The following is a 17,111-nucleotide window of genomic DNA, read 5'->3' as shown; positions in this document are numbered from 1 at the left end:
CCCTCTGGCCTGGAACTCCCTCCTGGTTTATATCTGACAGACCATTACTCTCCCTGTCTTCAAAACCCTATTAAGATCATACCTCCTCCAAGAGGCCTTCCCTTACTAACCCGTCGTCTCTCCACCCTATCTGCCCTCCCTTCTGCATCGCCTATACACTTAGGTCTGTATTCTTTAAGCACTTTAACACCCCACCCCAGCCCCACAGCACTTACATCCATATCCTTATACTGTACCATTTCCTCGGTCCATCATTTATTTTAATGTCTGGCTCCCCCACTGGACTGTAAGCAACTTGAGGGCAGGGATCATGTGTTCTGTTGTAGTTTACTTTCCCCAACACTTAGTGCAGTGCTCTGAACATAGTAAGCGCTCAATTGTGTCGCGACCACGGCAGTAGTGGTGGCTGTTGCATGCGGCCCCTGTTGCCGTCCGGTCCGCTAACTCCATCAGCTTCTAGGCTTGTGGCGGTCACAGTGGCAACTCCAGGAAATCAGCAGCAGTGGCAGTAGTGTGGTCTGCTGTTTCCCCTTCTCACCAGCCTTCACCACTGCTGCTCCACTCCCCGATAGGGGTATATGACCCTCTGATGAGTATGTTGTTTCTGTAAATGTACTGTGTTTGTCTGAAAAGGGGTGGGTGTCAATCAAAATTATTTACTGAGCACTATGTGTGGAGCACTGTACTACATGCTTGGAAGCATACAATAAAACAGAGATGGTAGACAAGTTCCTGGGCCACAACGAGCTTATGCCTGTCACCCCTGTCTCTGTCTCTCTGCTTTTCTTTTTCTTGTTCTCTTTTTGCTTCTGCTTCTCTCTCTCTCTCTTTTTCTCCCTCCATCCCCACCACTCCCAGACGTCCTTTCCTCCTATGAGCTCTGATATGCCTCTTAAGACTTTGGAAAGATGGGTTGGTGGTGATGGGAGGGCGGAGGGAGTGGAGGAGGGGTGAGAGATGAATTTGGCTTTCCCTTCTGATGGCCATCAGTGACATCTCACTACTAACAAGCTCCCAAAAGCCTTCTCTCAAGCTGTAGACCTCTACACACAAGATCGCCGTTTCATTTCAGTCGCTCTGGAAGAATGCACCTTTGACTTTTCTAAATAACAATGCAATTACCTTCAGAGAGCTGGCAGCCAAAGTATGCAGTGAAAAATGCAGACCATTAATAAAAAATTAACCACTTTCAGGGAGAAGGCAACTTGCTAATGGAAGAGGGAATCAAAGTTGAATTATTATAACCCAAGAATCTGGGTTGTAATTGGACCCACTTTCTCCCAGTTGTCAAAGGGGTCGAGCTTAGAGAGAGGAAGCGGGGAATGTCTGAAAGCCCAAAGAGAATTTTTCTAGGTTGGGGAACTCAAAAGAGCCCAGTGGAGCTAGAAGCCCTGCAATTATTACATTTTAAGCTCACAAAGAACCCCAGGGGGCTAAAGAGGTAGCGTGGAGAAAAGAGAAGGGGTTGGAAGTTTTAAAAGAAAAGGAGGAGCTGGAGGGACTTCCGTTTATTTTGATGTGTACCACACGCTTTTAGTGTGCAATATGCAAATGAATATGCTTTTTTGTGAATTAGCAGCACACTGAGTCAACAGCTTAGCCATGTTAAGTAATAGGGCCGCAGCCCTGAGAATTCAACCCACACACCTCAGGTGAACCCAATCAAAGTCCAGTCTGAATCATTGGTCTCAGATTTCATGAGATTATGCAGCCCAAGATTCGATAACCAAGAAGGTTTCATCGGAGGGTTAGTATGTTCAGTCAACACCTGCTTATTTTCAAATTGTATTTGCTGGATTTCGCCTACCGAGCAGCAGATATACTGAGAGACTGCATAAGCCTAGTGTTGGAACAGTTAAGTTAACACACATTCCTTAGCTTTAGCAAATATATTCTTCTTATTTGCTTGTTGCTGAAATGAAATCTAAGTAAAGGTCTGGAGGTGAAGTGCGGGGACAATTTTCTACCAACAATTGTACAAAGTGCAGATGAAAGACTCCTATGAGGCCCAGTGACAGCAAAATTCTGCAGCTGATGCCCTGGTATCCTCAAGCTCTGGGGATCCAATATAAAATAGTCCTGATTAATCCGCTTTGTGGATTATCCATGCAGGTTGGACAATGTTTCTCCCTCACTCCTTTCGCATCTCCTGCCCTATCCACCCAGGCAGAATACCCAATGTGCACTGTACTGTACTATATAGGACACTGTACTAAGCACTTGGGAGAATAGAATAATCATAGAGTTGGTCAACATGTTCCCTGCCCGCAAAGTCAAAGCTCCAGAGCCACTGAAGCAACATGAACTCTATAGGGCCATTCCAGCCAACGTCCGCCGGCCATGGCTACATCGATGGAACCAGGTGGTTTGTGCCACAGCTGTGCTCTGTGGAGCTTGTGTGGAAAAAAAGTGATGCTGTTATATACTCTTTGGACCTTAGGATCCAGGAGTTCCAATCACCCTCCAGACCCAAGTGGAGCCCTGAGGCTTCCTGGACAGAACAGATCTAGGTAAGACAAGAGGACTGAACTTGGACAGAGCTATTGCCTAACCCTGAAACACAATAAGAACCACAGAAGCAATACCCTCAAGTAATAGGTTTTATTCAGCGCTTACTGCGTGCAGAGCACTGTACTAAGGGCTGGGAGGAAATACAGAGGTGGGAATTAAATCCAGGCCCTGCCCCTCGTGGGACGCAGAGAGGCATTCTAGGTTTGGGAGTTCAACAGGGCTTCTTTATATGCGCCTACAGCATAACATTACACTGCACTCATACCATTCTAGATGACATCATCTTGTTATGCTCTATGTACAGGCAGCCTGGGATGGGACAGGAGGGACAGCAAAATTTCCCTAATTGAGACACTCAAATGTCCCCCAGCAAGGTCGGGAAAGGGAGTAGGCTGCTTGACCCCCGAGATGAATGCCGGGAAAATGAGCTCCTTCTTTGGCTTCTCTAGGTGTCTTTGAGAGCAGGCTCAGCTGCAGGGAATGTGTCTTCCCATTCTATTATAGTGTACTCTCCCAAGACCTTAGTACAGTGCTCTGCACACAGTAAGCCCTCAACAAAGACCATGGATAGGGCCAAGGGCATTCTGCCTTCTATCAGTCTTATCTCTTCAATCTTCAATTCTCTGGTGTCATCTCCTTCTAGTCCCCAGATGCTGGGGGTATCCAAACTAATATGGACGGACACGTGACAGTGTTATTGTGAAACCTCGCTGGGCCGTTGCTGACCCAGAGCAAATTCTAAGACACAAATTCTGCGTGCTTTGCTTTTGTACAGAGGCATTGCAAATGGGTCAAAAGGGGAAGACTTTCTCCTCAACCACGTACACATTTTTTTCATGGCATATGTTAAGCACTTACTATATTCCAGGCACCGTATTAAGCACTGGAGTAGATACAAGCTAATCAGGTTGGACGCAGTCTATGTCCCATATGGGGCTCACAGTCTTAATCCATATTTTACAAATGAGGTAACCGAGGCACAGAGCAATTAAGTGACTCACCCAAGGTCACACAGCAGACAAGAGGCAGACCTGGGATTAGAACCCATGTACACCTGACTCCTAAACCCGTGTTCTGTCCAGTAGGCCTCACTGCTTCTCATCCACAAAGTGCCAGTGCAAGAGTGCCGAGGGGCAGCCACTGGTTTCTGTAAATCTCCCTCTCGCGCAGCTGACTGGGAGAGTTGGGAGGAATAGATCCCACCAAGAATCTAATCCGAGAGTCTGCTGATTTCAAGACACCCCTAACCCAAGCGTCCCGAGATCTAGCCCACACTTTTACATCGATGTGATGCACCTCTTGTCTCTCAGTTGATTGCTGGATGTGCCCTGGGAGGGTTGTGACTGGGTCGGTGAATGCAGAGATTAAAAACTGATTTCAATTCTTTTTTTTTTTCTTTGTTTGCAAAATCTGCATGTCTGCCACTGAACATGAACACAGGCCCTCCAGTGTAAGGTTGGGAGCTCCCCCTGCTGTCAAGAAGTTTACGGGATCCAAACGATCTTCCTAAAGTTAGAGAAGAGGAGAGGAGAAACTCAAACCTGCAGTCATTTCTGAACTGTGTAGTTCAGAGGACTGGAGCAGTGGTTTCCAGACCGCTCAAAGCGAAGTACGGGGTGTGAAGACAGGCACCTGGCCACCTATGACCGGCTAAATTAGAGGCTATTTGTACATTCCAAGCGCTTAGTACAGTGCTCTGCACATAGTAAGCGCTCAATAAATACTATTGAATGAATGAATGAATGATGTCTCTAGTGGTACATCTGAGCAAATCTCTAGGTGGGGCAAGAAGTGAGAATATTCTAGGATTTCTTACTTCCAAATGGTTGCTACTTGCATTCCATGGAGGTACTTCGCAATACATCCGATGGTACAGCTCGGGTCCCTGTAGCTGCGAGGGAGGGGTAGGACAGAAAATCCAATTATTTGATTCCACCACCTGGGCACTGCCACACTTTATTTCTCTCCCTCGAGGAGCTCCCAGGTATTTTAAGGATGGAGGGGCCAAGAAGGCACTTGAACAATATGTGTTTAAATTCCTCCTGATGACTAAGCCGTCTATCCCCATGGTGCATTCAGATTTGTGACTGCTTTGACTGTGGGTGGTACTCAAAAAAAAAAAAAAAACAACAGCTGGGGTAAGGAAACCAAGCAGAAATGTGGAATAAGAAATCTTGTAAAGCTATTCTCTGAGAGGCTTGGGAGATACAAAAGAGGAAAATCATTGGTTTCATAGTAGGTGGCAAGAGCCCAGGACTGAGAGTCAGGAGACCCAAGTTTTTGTCCCAATTAATAATAATAATGATAATGATGGTATTTGTTAAGTGCTTACAATGTGCCAAGCACTGTTCTAAGAGTTGGGATAGATACAAGGTTATCAGGTTGTCCCACGTGGGGCTCACAGTCTTAATCCCCATTTTACAGATGAGATAACTGAGGTCCAGAGAAGTGAAATGACTGGCCCAAAGTCACACAGTTGACGAGTGGCAGATCCAGGATTAGAACCCACAACCTCTGACTCTCAAGCCCGTGCTCTTTCCACTAAGCCATGCTGCTCTCCTAAGCACTTGCCTTCTGGGTGACCTGAGGCAAGTTACTGCACCTATCTGAGCCTCAGTTTCCTCATCTGTACAGTGGGAATGAAATTCCTGTTCTCCCTCTCAGACTGGGAGCCTCATGTGAGACAGACTGTATCTGATCTGGATATATTGTATCTACCCCTGAGTTTAGCAGCGTGTTCAGCCCATAGTAATTGCTTACTATTAATGTTTGTCCGACAATGCCCCCACCCCACCCCACTGCACTGCCTATTCATTTGGGAGGGAAGAAAAGGAGGAGGGAGAGAAGACACCCTTCTGGAACTCTCTCTTTCCTTGTGGAATGTTCTTCACTGGGTCTATTTTTAAAAATAACTTCAAATTTTTTAAATGATTTGTTCCCACCATTAGCTTTTGAGCTCCTTGATCATCTGCACCAGTATCAACAGGATTTCCTGAACACTTACTATGTGCAGAGCACTGAGTTGGATGCTCAGAAGACTTGCAAAAGGAGTATAAGATGTGATCCCCGTCTTTGAGGTGCTCACCAATCAATCAAGAGTATTTAGCAAGCACTTATTGTGTGCAGAGCACTGTACTAAGTGTTCTGTTAAACAATAGAGTCAGTAGACATGACCCCCTACCTCAAGGAGCTGACAGTCTCAAATGGTGGGAGAAGGAGTAAATGCGATTTTCCAAATAGTCCGTAGTTAAGAGAGTGAGAAAATATAAAAAGCCAAGTGAATGAATAAAATAGAAATTAATATGACTGCTGAAGTGGCTGAGGCAATGACATGACTGGGAAGGTTGAACGGATTCTTCAGGGAAGGACTGTGAAGAGGGAAGGGACCTACTTTGGCCAGACTGAAGAAAAGACCATTCCATGCAGGGACAAGACAGGGAGCAATGGGTTAGAGGTGAGAAGGGCAGCTTGCTGGTTTCCTTGTGAGGAGCAAAAGGAATTAGTTGAGATAGAGAAGCAGCGTGGCTCAGTGGAAAGAGCCCGGGCTTGGGAGTCGGAGGTCATGGGTTCAAATTCCGACTCTGCCACTTGTCAGCTGTGTGACTGTGGGCAAGTCACTTAACTTCTCTGTGCCTCAGTTACCTCATCTGTAAAATGGGGATTAACTGTGAGCCTCACGTGGGACAACCTGATTAGCCTGTATCTACCCCAGCACTTAGAACAGTGCTCTGGACATAGTAAGTGCTTAACAAATACCAACGTTATTATTATTATCTGTCACAAAAGCCTGTCAATTCCACCTTCGCAACATCACTAAAATCCACCCTTTCCTCTCCATCCAAGCTATCAAGCTGATTCAAACACTCGTCCTATCCTACTTTGACTGCTCCATTTACCTCCTCAATGACGTCCCTGCCTCCTGTCTCTCCCCACTCCAGTCTATACTTCACTCTACTGCACAGATCATTTATCAACAAAAATGTTAAGTCCATGTCTCCGCATTCCTCAAGAACCTCTGATGGCTGCCCTTCCACGTCCCCATCAAACAGAAACTCCTTAACATTGGCTTTAAAACACTCAGTCGGCTTACCCCATCCTACCTCACCTCTCTAGTCTCCTAGTATAGCACAGCCTGCACACTCCACTCCTCTAGTGCCAGCTTACTCGTTGTGCCCCAATCTCATCTACCTCCCTCGTCTCCAACCCCTTTCCCACATTCTCCTCCAAGCCTGGAACTTTTTCCCCCTCCATATATATGCCAGACCACCACGTTCTCCACCTTCAAAGCATTATTAAGGCCACAACTCCTCCAAGAGGCCTTCCCCAATAAAGTCCTCTTTTCCCCAGCTCGCTCTCCACCTGCATTTCTATGCATTTGGATGCGTGACCTTTGGTCATTTGATATTTGCCCAACCCCCAACCCCACAGCATTTATGTGCATATCTTTAAATTACATATTATCAATTACTAATTTGTTCATATTAATGTCTGTCTCCCTCTCTAGACCGTAAGCTCATTATGGGCATGTCTGTTAATTCAGTTGTATGGTACCCTCCCAAGCACTTAGTACAGTGCTCTGCACATATTTAAATGCTCAATAAATACCACTGATTGAGGCAGATAAGATAGATTAGCCGAGATACGGTGAGCACCTGGACTTGGGGGGCGGGGAGGGCAGCAGTCAGAGGACTTGGGTTCTAATTCCGGCTCCACCACTTGTCTGCTGTGTGATCTTGGGGAAGTCATAACTTCTCTGTGCCTCAATTTCCTTATCTGTAAAATGGGGATTCAATACACCTGTTCCTCCTCCTCCTAAGTCTTTGGGCCCATGTGTGAATGGGAAAGTGTCTGCCCCGATTATCTCGTATCTAACCCAGTGTTTAATACAGTGCTTGGCACATAGTAAGCACTTAAATACACATTATTATTATTATTTAGTTGGAATGGGGAGGAAGGGGTAGATCTGGGAAACATTGGAGAGGGAAAAGGAGCAGGATTTAGTTGCAGACGAAGTGAGAGGTTGTGGGCTTTGGGTTCAGTGAGGATGGTGGAGTTGTCAACAGAGAAGGAGCAGTCAGGGGATAGGAGGAGAACCAGGAGAGGAAGATGTCAGTCAAGCCAAGATTGAACAGCATTTCCAGAAGAAGGAAGGGGTCCACAGCTTCAAAGGCCACCAAGAGGTCAAGGACCAATAGAATAGAGTAGACCGCATTAAATTTGGCACGTTGGAGGTCATATAAGATGTGAACCCTACCCTTGTGAAGCTAGCAGTCTAATGGGGAAATAAGTAGCAATTTCAGCACTTTGGGCTTTTGAGTGACAGGGCATCTGTGGCTAGCTGCTGGGCTGCTAGGGTCTTCCCTTGGCTCCTAGGAAGAAAAATGCTCTGCTCCTCTACTGGGAACTGGGAGACCTCAACTGGGGGGAAACATTGATGTTTAGTAGTAGTTAATAGCGTTTATAATAATGTTGGTATTTGTTAAGTGCTTACTATGTGCCAAGCACTCTTATAAGTGCTTACTATGTGCAAAGCACAAGGAAAAAATACACGGATGAGAATTAGAGATGGTCCCTGCCCCCCAGGGGGCTCACGAGCAATGAAGTACGCAAAGAGGGGATCCGTGACCGACTCATAAGGAAAGACCAATCAACGAAAGCTCAATAAAATGCCTGTTTACTTGTTTTAATGTCCTTCTCCCCCCACTCTGGACTGTAAACCCCGTGCGGGCAGGGATTAGCTCTCTTTATTACTGAATTGTACTTTCCAAGCGCTCACAGTAAGCACTCAATAATAATAATAATAATGATGTTGGTATTTGTTAAGCGCTTACTATGTGCAGAGCACTGTTCTAAGCGCTGGGGTAGACACAGGGGAATCAGGTTGTCCCACGTGGGGCTCACAGTCTTAATCCCCATTTTACAGATGAGGTAACTGAGGCACAGAGAAGTTAAGTGACTTGCCCACAGTCACACAGCTGACAAGTGGCAGAGCCGGGATTCAAACTCATGACCTCTGACTCCAAAGCCCGTGCTCTTTCCACTGAGCCACGCTGCTGCCACTCAATAAATAAGATTGAATGAACGAACTAAAAAACAATATTTGAAGACCCCACCGATATGCCTGTTTATTATGTTGTACTCTCCCGAGCACTGAGTACAGTGCTCTGCACACAGTAAGCGCCCAGTAAATATAACTGACTGACTGAAATTCTTCTCCGGATGGGTGCATGACTGAAGAAGCCACTGCAAGGCTCTCAATCTCAGCCTCGCTGTGCATGCAAAAAGGCTGTAGGTTGTATTGTTATGTTTGATGTTTTCAGTGCCTGGCGCTGTTTTCTCCTTTACTTCTTTGTCTCTGGCTTTTTGCCAAATTTTTGCTCAAAGAGACCCCTTTCTTTCTTAACAGGAGTGTGCCATGCTGGTCTATCCTCAGCAACTGACTCCCTGTTTTCAGGTGAGATGTAGCATTGTTTGAGGCTTTGTTTTACCATATCCTTTAAGTGTTTCCTCTGCCATCCTTGTTTTCACTTTCCCAATTTCAGCCCTCCTACAGTGGTTGTCTGGGGGGTAATCCTTCTGTCATTCATTCTCCTCACATGTCCCACCCAGCGTAACTGTGTGTTTTGGGTCAGGGGAGGGGGTTATGGTATTTGATAATAATAATAATAATAATGATTATGGTATTTGTTAAGCACTTACTACGTGCCAACCGCTGTTCTAAGTGCCGGGGTAGATACAAGGTAATCAGGTTGTCCCATGTGGGGCTCAAAGTTGTAATCCCCATTTTACAGATGAGGTAACTGAGGCACAGAGAAGTTAACTAGCTTGCCCAAGGTCACACAGCAGGCAAGTGACAGAGCCAGGATTAGAACCCACGTCCTCTGAATCCCAAGGCCGGGCTCTTTCCAGTAAGCCACGCTGCTTCTCAGCACTTACTGTGAACCTACCACTGTTCTAAGTACCATTCATTCATTCATTCAATCGTATTTATTGAGCGCTTACTATGTGCAGAGCACTGTACTAAGCGCTTGGAACACCAGGGTAGATACAGGTTAATGAGGCTGGATGCAGTCCTGTGACATAGTCTAAGTAGGAAGGAGAACAGGTATTGAATTCCAATTTTGCTGTTGAGGAAACTGAAGCCCAGAAGTTAAATGACATGGCCAAGGCCACACAGCAGGCAAGTGGCAGAGCTGGAATTAGAACCCAGGTCCCCTGGTTCCCAGGCCTGTCATTTATCCACTAGGCCATGCTGCTTCCCTCTGAATTGAGCACAGCTCTGATGTTAGGCGACTATATCCTAGAACTTCACTGTTGTGATTTTTGTGATCTCCCCTAATAGGCTGTAAGCTTCTTGAGGGAAGGGATCGTGTCAACCAACTCTATTGTACTCTCCTAAGCACTTAGCACACATCTCTGCACAGAGTAAGTGCTCAATAAATATTATTGAGAAACAGGATGGTGTAGTGGATAGAACCCAGAACCCTCTGGGTTCTAATCCTAACTCTTCCACTTGTCTACTGTGTGACCTTGGGCGTCACTTCACTTCTCTGTGCCTCAGTTCCCTCATCTGTAAAATGGGGATTAAGACTGTGAGCTCCATGTGGGACAGACACTGGGTCCCACCTGATTACCTTGTATCTACCCCAGCGCTTAGAACAATGCTTAGCACATAGGAAGCACTTATGGGAAGCAGCATGGCTCAGTGGAAAGAGCATGGGCTTGGGAGTCAGAGGTCATGGGTTCGAATCCCAGATCTGACACTTGTCAGCTGTGTGACTGTGGGCAAGTCACTTAACTTCTCTGTGCCTCAGTTACCTCATCTGTAAAATGGGGATTAAGACTGTGAGCTTCACGTGGGACAATCTGGTTACCCTGTATCTACCCCAACGCTTAGAACAGTGCTTTGCACATAGTAAGCGCTTAACAAATAACAACATTATTATTAACAAATTCCATTACTATTAGTACTGATGTCTTGTCTTGCCAGTTGATATTGAGTGTGGTCTGTAAATATTGCCGATGGAACTGCTTGAGAAAGAAGAAATCATGATAAATGATAAATATAACAAGAGCAGCAGGGTACTGAGATTAGAGGAGCAGAGTGTCAGGCTCCTCGCCGCTCAGCCCAAGAGTCACCATAGCGAGAGCTGCAGCCACTGCGTACCCACTCTCTGCCTGAGGTGGAGCACGTGACGACACGATTCTCAATGGAGTCAACTTTCTACCATATACAAGAAAGTAGAAATGCGGAGAGGGAGAAATGAGAGGCAACAAGAGAGAAATGAGCAAGCGACAGAGGTAGGGAAAGGAAGGCAGCCTGGTTTAGAGAGCAATGATCTTTTAATCAGGACAACAGGCCCGGAGTACCAACTTTATCACTAGCCTGCTATGTGACCCGGAACAAGTCACCTAATCTCGCTGGGCATCAGTTTCCTCATCTCTAAAATGGAGAGAATAATATTGGCTGCCTCTCATCTCATTGAGATGTTGTGATGGTGATATGAGATCACTGGTGTGAAAACACTTTGGGAAAATAAAAGCGCTAGACAAATTCAAGGTGTTATTAAAACAACTTGTGTGTACTTGTCTTTTAACACTTTCATACAGATTTCAATTACCCTAGACAACTGTCCCGTGTATTTATCTGGCTCTTTTTCATCAGACTCTCGGATCCCTTTGCAGACACCTAATACGTTGAGATATTTATTAAGTGCTCACTATGTGCTAAGTACTGGGGTAGATCCAAAAGAATCAGATCCAAGATAATCAGATCAGACACAGTTTTTGTCCCCCAGGGGCCTCAAACTCCAAGGGGGAAGGAGAATAGATATTTCATCCCCATGTTACAGATGAGGAAAATAAAGCCCAGAGAAGCTGGGCTGTAGAAGCAATGTTGCCTGGTGGCTAGACCACAGGCCTGGGAGTCAGAAGGACCTGGGTTCTAATCTCCATTCTCCACTGGTCTGCTGTAACCTTGGACAAGTCACTTAACTTCTCTGTGCCTCGGTTACCTTATCTGTAAAATGGGGATTAAGACCGTGAGTCCCACATGAGACAGGGACTGTGTCCAACCCAATTGGCTTGTATCTATCTTAGTATGGTGCCTGGGACACAGTAACAAATACCACAGTTATTATTATTAAGACTTCCAAAGGTCAAGTTGAATACAGTCCCTGTTCCACATGGGGCTCACAATTTAAGTCTCACAGACTAAGTCTAAGTAGGAAGAAGAACAGGGACTGAATGCCCATTTTACAGATGAAGGAACAGGGTCAGAGAAGTTAAATGGCTTGTCCAAAGTCACGCCCAGGCAAGTGGTGGAGGTGGGATTAGAACCCAGGTCATCTGATTCTCAGGTCCCTGTTATTTCCTCTAGGCCAGGTTGCTTCACAGTGCATCTAGTGAGCTGGGATGATTCCAGTTTATGAGAAGCAGTGTGGCCTAGTGGAAAGAGTGTGGGCCTGGGGGGTCAGAGGAACTCGATTCTAATTCCGACCACCATGTGTCATTCATTCATTCATATTTATTGAGTGCTTACTGTGTGCAATGCACTGTACAATATAACAACAGACACATTCCTATCCCTCATAGTGTAGAGGGATAGACAGACATTAATATAAATAAATAAATGAATTACAGATATGTACCTATGCACTGGGAGGGAGGATGGATGAAGGAGCAAGTTAGAGAGGTGCAGAAGGGAGTGGTAGAAGTGGAGAGGAGGGCTTAGTCAGCGAGGCTTCTTGGAGGAGATGTGCCTTCAATAAAGTTTTGAAGTGAGGGAGAGCAATTATCTGTCTGATGAGGAAGGAGGGAGTTCCAGGCCAGAGGTAGGATGTGGATAAGAGGTCGGTGGCGAGAGAGACAAGATCGAGGTACAGTGAAAAGTTGAGCATTTAGAGGAATGAAGTGTGTGGGCTGGGTTGCAGCAGGAGGGTAACAAGGTGAAGTAGGAGCGGGCAAGGTGATTAAGTGCTTTAAAGCAATGGTGAGGAATTTTTGTTTGATGCAGAGGTGGATGGGCAACCACTGAAGTTTCTTGAGGAGTTTCTTTTGTCTGCTCTGTGACCTTGGTTTAGTCACTTAACTTCTCTGGAACTCCATTTCCTTGTCTGTAAAAAGGGGGGAATCCAATACCTGTTCTCCCTCCTACTCAGATTGTAAAGTCCCTTATAGAACAGGGACTGTGTCCAACTGGATTAACTTGTATCAACCCTGTTGGTTAGAACAGTGTTTGATACATACTAAGCGCATAACAAGGGCCATTGTTATGAGAGAAACTGAGGGACACGAGATTCTCTAGCAAGTCAAGGGAGGAACCAGAAACTGAACTTCAGTCTGTCGACCTGGCTCTCCTGCAGCTCCATCCATAGAAAAACACTGCCTCCCCTGGAGGGAAAAATCCTGTATTTAAGTATTAAGTATTTCAGATTTTTTAAGCAAACCAAAGATGACCATTGTGCTTCTGAGGACCCAAACACCAAAATCCAATTGTGACACAAAACCATTAAGGTTCAGGAAGATTTTTGTTCTTATCAAAGATCCTGCCTGTACGTGGGAAAGGAGAGGTAGGGAGTCCAGTTTCCATGGCAATGGATTCGGCTTTGGAGGAAGTTTAGCCACAAGTTTAATCCACAACTAATCAAATGTTAAACAAGCAAGAACTGAAATCACCAGTGGTGCTGCCCAGTGTTGGCACCCCCTGTGTTGTCATCATATCGTCCAAAAAACTAATTATTAAAAGGTGAAAGGGGCGGCGGGGGTGGGGGCCGGGCAATGGGGAGGGGTGCATTTGCCTTGAATTCTCCATCTTGTTTGGTTGTTCCATCTGGGAGGCAGCTTTTCATGTGCAGAACTGGCCTTTTCATCTCAGCAAATGTCTCCTTTACATTTTTTTTGGCCAAGGAAGAATATAAACAAGAATCCAAGCAATGTGTCTTCAGCAGAAAACTGCCAAATGAAGAGGCGATGGGTGCCAACCTCCCAGAAACTACGAGGACCAGCTCCAACGCCAACATTTGCCACATTTGGCAGAACGTTAATGAAAATTTACCAGTGAATTGGCTGACGTAAAATGATGCTGTTCAATAGGCTCCAGCAATCGGATGCTATCATTCTCCCCTGATCTGTACTGGTTTTTCCCACTGTTGCCCAACACTGTCTGACTGCTGTTTTCTTACTGGGGCAGAGACTCAAATTCCCCTGGATTCCTTGGGTTCATATCTGCAGGAGCCGTAGCAGCAGTAGAAGTAATAAAATTACTACTAGTAGTAGTGAAGATATTTGAGCACCAACTGAGTTCAGTGCACTGTACTAAGAGCTTGGAAAAGTACAATAGAAGCTTGAGGCACGCATGTTCAAAAGAGAACTTCTCATCTTCCCACCCAAATCCTGACTTTCCTCATCACTGTAGACAGAACCACCTGACTCACAAGCTCATAACCATGGCATTGTCCTTGATTCATCTCTTTAATTCAACCCACATATTCAATCTGTTGTTGAATCCTGTTGGTTCAACCTTCACAACATCGCTAAAATCTGTCCTTTTCGCTCCATCCAAACCGTTACCACATTAATCCAAGCGCTCATCCTAGCCTGCCTTGATTACTGCGTCAGCCCTCTTGCTGACCATCCTGCCTCTCCCCACTTCAGTTAATATCTCACTCTGCTGCCCAGATTATTTTTCTACAAAACTGTTCAGTCTGTGTTTCTCCACTCCTCATGAATCTCTGGTGATTGCCCATCCACCTCCACATCAGACACTCCTTACCACTGGGTTTAAAGCACTCAATCCCTTTGCCCTCTTCTACCTTACCTCTCTGATCTCCTACTACAACCCAGCCGGCACATTTTGCTCGTCTAATGCCAACCTAGTCACTGTACCTCGACCTTGTCTATCTCGCCGACAACCCCACCCCCCCTCCAGCCCCACCGTCCACATCCTGCAACTCCCTCCCACTTCATATCTGACAGACGATCACTCTCCCCACCTGTGAATAACAATAGTAATGATAATAATTGTGGTCTTTATTAAGCTTTTACTATGTGTCAAGTACTGGGGTAGATGTGAAGTAATCATGTTGGACACAGTCCCTGACCCACATGGGCCCCACAATCTGAGTAGGAGGGAGAATGAGGGTTGAATCCCCATTTTACAGATGAGGAAACTGAGGCACAGAGAAGCTAAGTGACTTTCCCAAAGTCACACAGCGGGCAGGTTGCAGAGCTGGGATTAGAACCAAGGTCCTCTGACTTCCAGGCCCGTGATCTTTCCACAGGGCAAACTTTATTTAAAGCATATCTTCTCCAAGAGGTCTTCCCCAGCCGTGCCCTCATTTCCTCTCCTCCCACTCCCTTCTGTGTCACCCTTGAAGTTGGATTTGCACCCTTTATTCACCCCACCTTCAGCCCCACAGCACTATGTACATATTCATAATTAATTTATATTAATGACTGTCTCCCCCTCTAGATGGTAAGCTCCTTGTGGGCAGGGAATGTGTCTACCAACTCTGTATTATACTCTCCCAAGTGCTTAGTACAGTGCTCTGTACACAATAAGTGTTCAATAAAAACAATTGATTCCCACCCACTGTAGCATGAGACAAACAAAAACATTTACAAATTGGGCAATTGGAATATATACATTGACTGTACAACCAGCTGTATAGGTACTTAGTTCAGTGTTCCGCACACAGTAAGCACTCAATAAATACAATTGATTGATTGATGTACATAAGTGAGGAGTGAGGGTAGAAATAATCAATCAATAATCAATTACCTCTGGGTGGATGTGCCTTGGTGTTTGGGGAGTTAATCGGGGCAGGCTAGTTGGACAAAGCGGGACTTTAGGAGGGTTTTGAAGGTGGGGAGAGTTGGGGTCTGGCCAATTAGGTGGGGGAGGGAGTCCCAGACCAATAGAACAGCAGGAGCCAGGGAAGGATAGAGACAGGAGAATCAAGATTGTGAGGGACAAAGAGAGTGAGCTGGAGAGTAGTGAGTGAAGACAGCTGATCGGCAGGCTGAAGTTTGTCTTGAAACCAGTAGTGAGAAGTTTTTCCTTGATGCAGAGGAAAATGGGAAATCATCGAAGAGATTTGGGGAGAAGGGAGACGGGAGACGAGTGGAGCTTCAAGAAGCCATTCCATGCAGCAGCACATAGCTTAGACTCAAAGGAGGAATCAGAACTGCTTTCTTCTCCCAGAGTGCTCCTGGGGATGGCGAGGGGGAGCTAACCCAGTGGGCACATGCTGGGCATAACAGCGCTAGAGAAGGTACAGAGAAGGACAACCATGATAATCAGAGGGATGGAACAACACAGACTCAGAGGGGACACAGCTGCAGTCTACAAATCCTGAATGGTGTAGGCAAACACCAGGGAAAGTTAGAGATGAAAGCTGAGATGTAAACAAATATCCTGTTATCACCGTCCCAGTCAATGGGCTGGGCTGGGTGGGCCATGGGTCTGATCCAGTCATGGCCCTATGTTCTTAGAATCTTTAACCTCTGCTAATTTCCTCTGGGACCCCCAGAAATGTATATAAAAGGATTATGGATGGCAAAAAAACCCCTGTGACACTCAGTCCAGTTTGCCAAGCTGACAGATGGCCCCGGTCCTATCTGTGACTGGAGAGCCATACTCTTGCAGACACTGGAGGAGGTGAGGGTATGAACCCAGCTTGTGACAGGCTACTACAGCAAGCCCCACAAGGCTCTTATTTTACAACTAGCTCTCGTCCAGTGTAGGTCAATGGCAACAATATGCAGAAGGGAGACACACTCTAGCTAAGGTTAGGATTCTTATCCCAGGATTTCTGGAACTGCATAAAACAAAATAACATCATACCCGATAATAATTATAATTCATTCAATCTTATTTGTTGAGCACTTACTGTGTACAAAGCCCTGCACTGTAGAATAATGGCGGCGCTTGTGAAGCGATATTCAGGCCCACCCAGGGCTCACAGTCCAAGGGGGAAAGAGAGCAAGTATTGAATCTCCATTTTACAGATGAGAAAACCAAGGCACAGAGAAGGTAAGTGACTTACCCAGTGTTCCACAGGTAGGTGGATGAGCTGGGATCAGAACCCAGATCCTCTAAGTCCCAGGTTCAGTGTCTTTTCACTGGTAGACCACACTGCTTCTCTGCTGAGGGTAGTTGCTCCCTCACTCTGGATTACAACCAGGTCAGCCCAGATTCCCCTTTGATTTTAGCTGAATCTTTAGCTGAAGACTGGGAAGCAGCGTGGCCTAGTGGATAAACAACAATAATAATAATGATGGTATTTGTTAAGCGCTTACTATGTGCCAAGCACTGTTCTAAGTGCTGGGGTGGATACAGGGTAATCAGGTTGTCTGGGTTCTGGGTTCTGGGTTCTAATCCCCTCTGCTGTGTGACCTTGGGCAAGTCACTTAATTTATCTGTGCCTCAGCTACCTCATCTGTACAATGAGGATGAAGACTGTGAGCCCCATGTGGGGCATGGACTGCGTCCAACCTCATGAGCTTGTATCTAACCTAGTGCTTAGTACAGTGTCTGGCCCATAGTTAGTGCTTAAATACCATTAAAAAATGACCAGCTCTCCACACTGGCTGATTCA

The 17,111-nt window shown here is 45.9% G+C and overlaps 1 long non-coding RNA gene across 4 annotated transcripts in view; it reads right to left on the bottom strand.

Moving 5' to 3' along the window:
• Positions 1–17,111, bottom strand: part of LOC114806603 — a 121,897-nt gene that overhangs the window by 42,143 nt on the left and 62,643 nt on the right. The window lies entirely within an intron of this gene.

The sequence above is a fragment of the Ornithorhynchus anatinus genome, chromosome X1 (genome assembly GCF_004115215.2).
Source record: "Ornithorhynchus anatinus isolate Pmale09 chromosome X1, mOrnAna1.pri.v4, whole genome shotgun sequence".
NCBI classification, from domain to species: Eukaryota; Metazoa; Chordata; class Mammalia; order Monotremata; family Ornithorhynchidae; genus Ornithorhynchus; species Ornithorhynchus anatinus.
Note: the sequence above shows the minus strand (reverse complement) of the source record. Positions and strands in the feature narration are given on the sequence as shown.